Below are 8,998 nucleotides of genomic sequence, written 5' to 3'. Positions count from 1 at the left end.
ACAGAGTATTTCTTAGTGTGACAAAATTGTACTGTATTAGGTTGACTGAAGCTTGTGACTAGTAGCAGTAACTTTGGCAAAGATACGTTTCCTCTTAGAAATAAGTCATTGGGATTTGTGTAGTTTCAGTTCATGTAGCAACACAAAAATATGTAGTCTTTCAAAAATTACCTCCTTCATTTTTATCAATATTCATCATCTATTTATCATTGTAGTATCAGTCACTATAGTAGAGTGTGAATAGATTCATTATTTGTAATTGTATTACTTTAAAAATATTTGTCAGATATCATTAATCTAAAGGATAGAGTTATATTTGAAAAATATATCAATTTTTTTAAAGGAAACATAAAAATAATGAGGTATTTTTAAAGATTACCTTTAGAGTGCAATATTCACCTGACAGGTCTGCATAAGATAAAGAATTTTACCTCGGGAATTAACCATATATTTAATAGCAGATTTTTTTTATATGTATAATTACAATTCTTTTAAGTTGGGGCAATGAAGAGCTATTTGGTTAATAATGAAAATAGGAGAGTTAATTTTGCAACTACTTAGGTCTTGAATCCAAACTAGTCTGTTTCAATTTTCTCTCTTCTTTATTTTATTTATATTTCATTGACATTTTTAAATGTCATCATGAAAAGTACTTTGTTTCTTACAACTACATTTCTTTTTTAAACTCAGTAGGACTTACCAGGTTAAATAGTTACAGATTTCTGGCTGCTCATACTCTTAAAGAACTTCTGGGGGAATCACCATCCCTGACCTCAAGCTGTATTACAGAGTAATAGTGATTAAAAAAAAAAAAAAAAACCTGCATGGCACTTGTACAGAAACCAGCAGGTAGATCAATGGAATAGAACTGAAGATCCGAAAATGAATCCATACATCTGATGTAGAGGTAAGGGGAAGGACTGAAGTAGCTGAAGGGGTTTGCAACCCCATAGGAAGATCAACAATATGAACCAACCAAATGCCCCAGAATTCCCAGGGACAAAATCACCAACCAAAGAACACACATGGAGGGACTCATGGCTCCAGTTGCATATGTAGCAGAGGCTGGCCTTGTCTGGCTTCAATGGGAGGAGATGCCCTTGATACTGTGAAGGCTCAATGCCCCAGTATAGGGGAATGCTAGGGCAGTGGGGCAAGTGTTGGAGGTTGGTGGGGAAGCACCATCTAGGAGGCAGAGTTTGGGATGGGGGATTTCAGAGGGGAAACCAGGGAGTGGAATAACACTTGAAATGTATATAAACAAAATAACCAATAAAAATGTAAGAACTGATTTGTAGGTTAAATGAGGTCATGGACTTCATACTACAATCATATATAGCAGATTTCATAAATATTTGTGGCTCAGTTCATATGGTTGTTTGGGATCTATCAAAAATAAAACATAGGCAAGCAATTTTATGGATCATCAGGAAAGGCTATAACTGTGAAGCCTGATTCCTGAGTTCAATCTTCATCCATAGAACACAGGAAACTGACTATCACAAGCGTCCTCCTGGTCTCTACATTCATGACAGGATTCATATTCACACAACACAGCCACACACACACATACACACATACACACACACACACACACATACAGAGAGAGAGAGAGAGAGAGAGAGAGAGAGAGAGAGAGAGAGAGAGAGAGAGATACAGATAGAGACAGAGACAGAGACAGAGAGACAGAGAGTTCGAAAGAAAAATGTAGACATTAAATAAATAAGAACCTATTAGAACATATAATACAATCTGATAAATTTAGGGGCTATCCATGTTCAGGATGTATCTCTTCCTAACATACAATATTTCCTTATGTAGTACATTACTAGCAGCACCAATTTCTTTAAGTAATGTTTTATACTCCCTGTGAGTTATCATTTTCAGTATACTATATATCTACTCGTAACTCATATGTCCCTCATGTCTCCCTATACTCTTAAGGTTTCTTCTTTTTATCTAATTCAATAGCTTTATTAGGGCATGAAACTATATATTTTGAGAGGCAAAACTTTTAGATAGATCATCAAGACCATTCACAAAATGTCTTATAGAAATGTGTATGTTTTTCTTGAAAAGGAATAATGAGATATGATATATTTGATTATCAGTTGGTACCTATGAGTTAAAATTATTTGGTAGTTTGTGATTATTGACAGTCCCTGATCTGGTACTTTTATGTTCCTATTGCACTGTCATATATATTAGATGTGTTCCATGAAATTTCCCTCTACCATATCAAATATATAAAGTATTCATGTTATCTGTCATTTCTCAAGAATATATTGGTCAGACATATAGGAATTACTGTGGAGACTACTGTCAATGATTCATCTGGACCTAAAAATCTATGATGTTGATTGCAGAAAATATAGATTTGTCATTGTTAGAAGAGCATTAACATGAAGTAATTAGATGAATGTGGAAAATTATGGGCATTTTATGATGTATACTAAAACCTACATTTTGAAATACCAAATGTGGTATGTAATATTTCAGCTCTTTAGAACAAAGAGACTGAAAGTACATTCTAGAGAATTAGATTTAACTATTCACAGACACTTTTAAAACCAGTGATGCATTAGCTTTTATCTTCCTATCCTTTCCCTTTCTTTGTGATCTTTATTCTTTCTTCTTCATGTACAAACACATTTCAAGTAAATAAACTTTGACTAGATACATTTTTCACATTAAATAACACTCAATTTTTTTTTAAAAAAAAAGACAACAGCAAAAACAATCTATTTTTTTTAAAAATCTTTGTTCTCCTTAATATGAAAGTTTCTATCCAGAGTCAGCTAACTTTTCCTTTGTTTATGTAATTACTTAGACATATTTCTGTGTGAACGTGTGCTCAGTGTATAGCTATCTCCAAAATTCTGATTTGGGGTTATCTTAAAATACATCTTGGCTTCTCTCTCTCATAAGTATATAGTTTATAGTAATTGTCATCTATTACTAGTTGATCAACTAGATATAACTGTTATTTTAACCTTTTATTTTACTCAGTGCAAAGTCAGATATCAATTAATCACATCATATAAATAATAATGAACATCATAAATTGTTTTTCAGAGACCTATTCATCTGTATTACATAAAGCCAAAAACAAATTGAAAAAAAAATTAGTAATATAAATTATTAATGGCTTTGCATCAACAAATTTACTTTACAAGGTCTACTAGGGCATTGTAGTAGTAAACTGCAATCATTCTGTTTACCAGAAGATGCAATTACCTAAGATATTTATAGACAAATTCTCTTGAGTATTTTAGTGATTAAATTGCCCCATTATATCCCCAAACTATAAGGCATGCCCTTTCTTCTGACATTCTAGTAAATATGAGACTGTGTGATTTGCACGTGTACTGACATTGTAAAATCAAGTACTGATCTCCACAGGGAAAATTATATCTTTTCTCAATCATATTACCATTTCTAAAGTGAATGAATCTTAATTCAAAATAGTATATTTTACTTAAGTTACTAATTTAGTGAAATTAACAAGTAGAATTAAACAGGGCAGGCAAAATATAAAAATGGGAGAATCTTCTGTTTGTTTATTAGTAAGAGTCAGTCATGGTTTTATCACCACAGATAGCAAATAGTAATGAAGTCAATATTGGTCCACTTATCTGTTCAGTTATAAAGATACATTTAAACTTTGAAAATATTCTTGCTCTTTCCTAGTACCATTTTAGACAGATACATTGATATCAGATATCTCCTTTGAGAAGTTCTATTCATATTTGCTTAATTTTGTTATTTATGAATTCTGTTATTTATGAATGAGTATTAAGCAGGTACTTGATTTTAATAGAGTGAGGAAAAATATGTTTACAAAAATAAGAATGTTTCAAAATTCAATGCAATATGTACTAAACCACAAGCCCTGCTAGATCCAATGTCTGTTTTTCTATAGGACATCAATTCTTACACATGAGTCAGAGTCAGAAAATAATCTCCATAACAGAAATGTTTGTTAGGTAATATTTTATGTACCAAAAGAAAATTTAAGATAGTAACTGTTGCCACGAAACTTTAAAAGTACTTTTCCATGCCAGTTGATATCAGATTGGTAGGTACGGAGAAACCAGAATACAATAATTGAGAATTTTTCAAAACTGTAAAGAGAATGAGAAAGCCATGCATAAACATCCATAAATTCTCAGTACAAAAATCAAATAAACAAATAGCCACAACAACAACAACAACAACAACAAAATGCAAACAATCTTACTTACAATTTCATTTCTGTCTAATTAAAACTAATTATAACAAATGTTAATTATTTTTATATATAATGTGAATTAATTTTGTTCTTGAATCTTCAGTCCTAATAAATCCAGAATGACTAAATCAAAGAGGAAAAAATCTTGAGCCAGGCTATGGTAGTACATGCCTTTAATCCCAGCACTCAGGAAGCAGAGGCAGGCGGATTTCTGAGTTCGAGGCCAACCTGGTCTACAAAGTGAGAAGTGAGTTCCAGGACATCCAGGGATATACAGAGAAACCCTGCCTCAGGAAAAACAACAACAACAAAAAACTTGACATATATATATATATATATATATATATATATATATATATATATATATATATATATGAGCAATGGCCTCCAAAGTGCTCTGGATAATCTTCCAGATCCAAACTGAGGCAGAAAGGGAAAATAGCAGTGGACACAGTATCTACTAGGTCAATTGGTAGCTGTATGTCACATTTACATATAGTATATGTTGTGTTTCATCACGGACTTTCATAATCATCTATATCCAATAATTTTAATATACTTGAAAGTTTAGCTTCTAGAGTTGTAATACAATTTAACGAAGATAATAATCAGAATGTTGTATATACAAAGTAGGGAGTTCTATATTATTACTCTTTTAAAGAAAAGAAATTAGGAAAAACATGATTATTTTTAAAATAACATGAATTTGTATTTTATCATTTTATTTATTGTACTTATGTACTTTATAGTACTCATAAATTCCCTAAATATTTAGACCTATTACATGTAAGATTTGTTTTGTGCTATTTAGTGCACCATAGAAATAGAACGAAAAAATAGGATCATGTGTCTACTACCCAATGATGACATTCAAATGACTGGATTAAATTATTTGCTGGCTAATACAGTGAAATTGCAGGATTCCATATATATATAAATATACATATATATATATATATATATATATATATATATATATATATATATACATATACATATACATATATATGTGTGTGTATATGTTTGTGTATAGTGTGTGTATATATAAATCCTATAGCATATCTATAAGGTGCCTGTATCCTGTGTTAATTAAAATTAGAAGACAAACACAAATGTGGGTAGCACATTTTTTATAGACTAAGGACCTTCAGCAAATAAGTAGAAGAAAGTGAGTTAGCTGAACATCACCATTCAGTCCTCTTTGCTGCTCTAGCTGCCAAGCCTTACATGTTCTAATTTTCTGTACTCTCAAACTGTAAGACAAAATGAACCATTACTATGGTTAAGATTGTCAGTGCGTGTGTGTGTGTGTGTGTGTGTGTGTGTGTGTGTGTGTGTGAAAGCAACAAGAAAAGTAATTGAAATTGGGTATTAAGTAGCTTTATTAATCGTTTTGTTCATTTACATTTAAAATGATATCCCCTTCCTTGTTTCCTCAAAATAGATTTCCCCATCCTATCCCCTTTCACTTTTGCATTTATAAGGGTGTTCCTCCACCCACTTACCCACTCTCTCTACTGATCTAAGATCCCACTATGCTTGCTGGGGCATCAAGCCTCCACCAAGAGTCTCCCCTCCCACTGATGACAGATATGTCAATCATCTGCTACCTATGTAGCTGGAGTCATTTATCCTTCCATGACTCTTTGGTTGGTTGTTGAGTCCCTGGGAGCTTTAGGTGGTCTGGTTAGTGGTTATTTTTCATCTTGTGAGGTTGCAATCCTCTTAAGTTTCTTCAGTTCCTCCTCTAGCTTTTCCCTTAGGGTCCCCAGTATCAGTTTGATGGTTGGCTGTGAGTACCTGCATCTGTATTAGTCAGGTATAGACAGAACCTCTCAGGGGACAGCCATACCAGCCTCCTGTGAGCAAGTGCTTCTTGTCAGGCATCAGCAATAGTGTTGGGGCTTGGTACCTGCAGAAGGGATGACTCCCTATGTGAGATAGTCTCTGGATGGCCTTTCCTTCAGTCTCTACTCCATTTTTTGTCCCTGCCTTTTCTTTAGAATTCTGAGTTAAAATTTTTGAGAAGGGTGTGAGGTCCCATCCTCCAACAGGGTGCAGTGGCTATCTAGTGGAGGTATTCTCTACAGGTTCTATCTCTCCTTTGTTGGGTATTTCAGCTAATGTCATCTCCTTAAGGTCCTGGAATCCCCCCTCACTTCCCTTGCTTCTGGGATGTTATAGTGGCTACCCTTAGGTCTCCATCCTCCACTGCAACATATTTCTATTCAATTTCCTGTCCCTCTCTGTACTTCTCTCAGGTCTCTTCCCATACCTCATCCTACCCCCCCCTTTTTTCACCTCTCCCACCCCTCTCCCTCCCAGGTCCATCCCTCCCACTGCCTCCTGTGTTGTTTTGTTACCTGATCTAAATAGTACTGAAGTATCCATACTTTGATTTTGCTTCTTCTAAAGCTTCTTAAGCCATGGTTTTGGGTTTTGGTTTAGTGGGTGTTCTGATATTTTTGGCTAATGTCCACTTACCAGTGAGTATATATCATGTGTGTTCTTTTTTGTCTGGATTACCTCACTCAGGTATTTTCTGATATTTTCTAGTTCCAAGCATTTGCCTGTGAATTTTAAGAAGTCATTGTATATAAAATATATTGGTGTGACTAACTAAGCAAGTGAAAGATCTGTATGCCAAGAACTTCAATTCTTTGAATAAAGAAATTGAAGAACAACTCAGAATATGGAAAGATCTCCCATGATCATGGATAGGCATGATTATCATAGTAAAAATGGCCATTTTACCAAAAACAATCTAAATAATCAATGTAATCCCCATCCAAATTTGAACACAATTCTTCACAGACATGGGAAGAGCAATTCTTAATTTCATGTAAAGTAACAAAAATCCCAGAATAAGGAAAACTATTCTCAACAATAGAAGAAATTCTGGAAAAGTCACCATCTCAAACCTCAAGCTGTACTACAGAGCAATAGTGATAAAAACTGGACGGTATTGGTACAGAGACAGACAGGTAGGTCAATGGACCAGAATCGAAGGCCTAGAAATACACATACATAACTATGAACACTTGATTTTAAACAAAGAAGCCAAAATGATCCAGTAGAAAAAACACAATTATTTTCAACAAACGGTGCTGATTCAACTGACAATTGACATGGGGAGGGATAAAAAACTGAACCATTTTTATCTCCTTTTAAAAAGCTCAAGTCCAAGTGAATCAAAGACCTCCATATAAAACAAGATTTGCTGAATCTAGTAGAAGAGAAAGCAAGAAAGAGCCTTAAGTTCATTGGCACTGGAGAAAAATTCCTGAACAGAACACCAGTGGCTCAGGCTCTAAGATCAACAATTGGCAAATGAGATTTCATAAAATTGAAAAGTTTCAGTAAGGCAAAGGACACTGTCAATAAGACAAAACAGATAAGGAAAAGATCTTTACCAACCCTAAATCCAATAAAGGTCTAGTATGCAAACTATACAAAGAACTCAAGCAGTTAGGCTCTAGAAAACCAAATAACCATATCAAAAAATGGGGTATAGAGTTAAGCAAAGAATTCTCAACTGAGGGCTCTCAAATGGCTGAAAAACACCAGAAGAAATGTGTAACATCCTTAATCATCAAGGAAATGCAAATCAAAATGACCCTGGGATTCCACCTCATACCAATCATAATGGCTAAGATCAAAAACTAAGGTGAGGGTGACAGTAGATGCTGGCAAGAATGTGGAGAAAAAAACAAAACAAAACACTCCTTCATTGCTGGTGGGATTGCATGCTAGTAAAAGCACTTTGGAAAAGAATCTTGCAGTTTCTCACAAAACTAGAAAAAGTTCTACCTGAAGACCCAGCTACATCACTACTGGGCATACACCCAAAAGATGCTTCAACATATGACAAGGACACATGCTCCACTGTGTTTATAGCAGCCACATTTAGTCAGAAGCTAGAAACAAGCCAGATTTTCCTCAACAGAGGAATTGACTCAGAAAATGTGGTACATTTACACAGTATAGTATTGCTTAGTTATTCTAAGCCTACTCTTTTCTAATGAGAGAAAGGGAGTGGATCCAGAGGGAATGGAAGCTAGTAAGGAACTAAGAGGAAGAGAGAGAGAGGAAATGATACTCAGGATAAAGTGTATGTGAAAAGAATTTATTTTCAATAAAAAGAAAAAGAATGAAAACTATTTCCCAACAGGGCATCTCAATTTTTTTTAACAAAATCTTTTCTTTAACACAAGACAATGATCTTAAAATATCTGATATATCATTTTCTTTATTACTTGAAAATGATTTTGTTGTTATTCTTAACATTAATTGGCAAGCCACTGATTATACAGATTTCTACGTCTTCCAAATAGGAGATAGAGTTTGTGTAGACATTTTGTTATGGTTTGAAATATTTTAGCTTTTATACTTTTATTTTCTATATTTTCACATGTAAGCAATATTTAAGTACTGTGAATATCACACAGTTATGTTTGTACTCCTTTTTCCTGCAATATAGAAACTACTTGTTGCAACATGAGCTATTGAAAAGATTATTTTCTCTAATTAATTTTTGTGTGAAATATATACTCATTTGACACAGGTGTATTTTTATTTAACTTCTTCTAATCTGTTTATTTTTTATAGTAACATGACTAGAAACAGTATCAGGGTCTCTCCATTTTGTCAAGATACATAATTGTGCCATTCAGTTTAAAACACAAAATGTCTTCTTTTTGCCACTGTGTTAAGTACTTTGGACCTTTTCCACTTCACTAAATATCATGAACAGTTTGTCAATATCTA

The sequence above is a fragment of the Mus pahari genome, chromosome 3 (assembly GCF_900095145.1).
Source record: "Mus pahari chromosome 3, PAHARI_EIJ_v1.1, whole genome shotgun sequence".
NCBI lineage: Eukaryota > Metazoa > Chordata > Mammalia > Rodentia > Muridae > Mus > Mus pahari.
The sequence above is the reverse complement of the archived record's forward strand: the minus strand, read 5'-3'. Positions refer to the sequence as shown.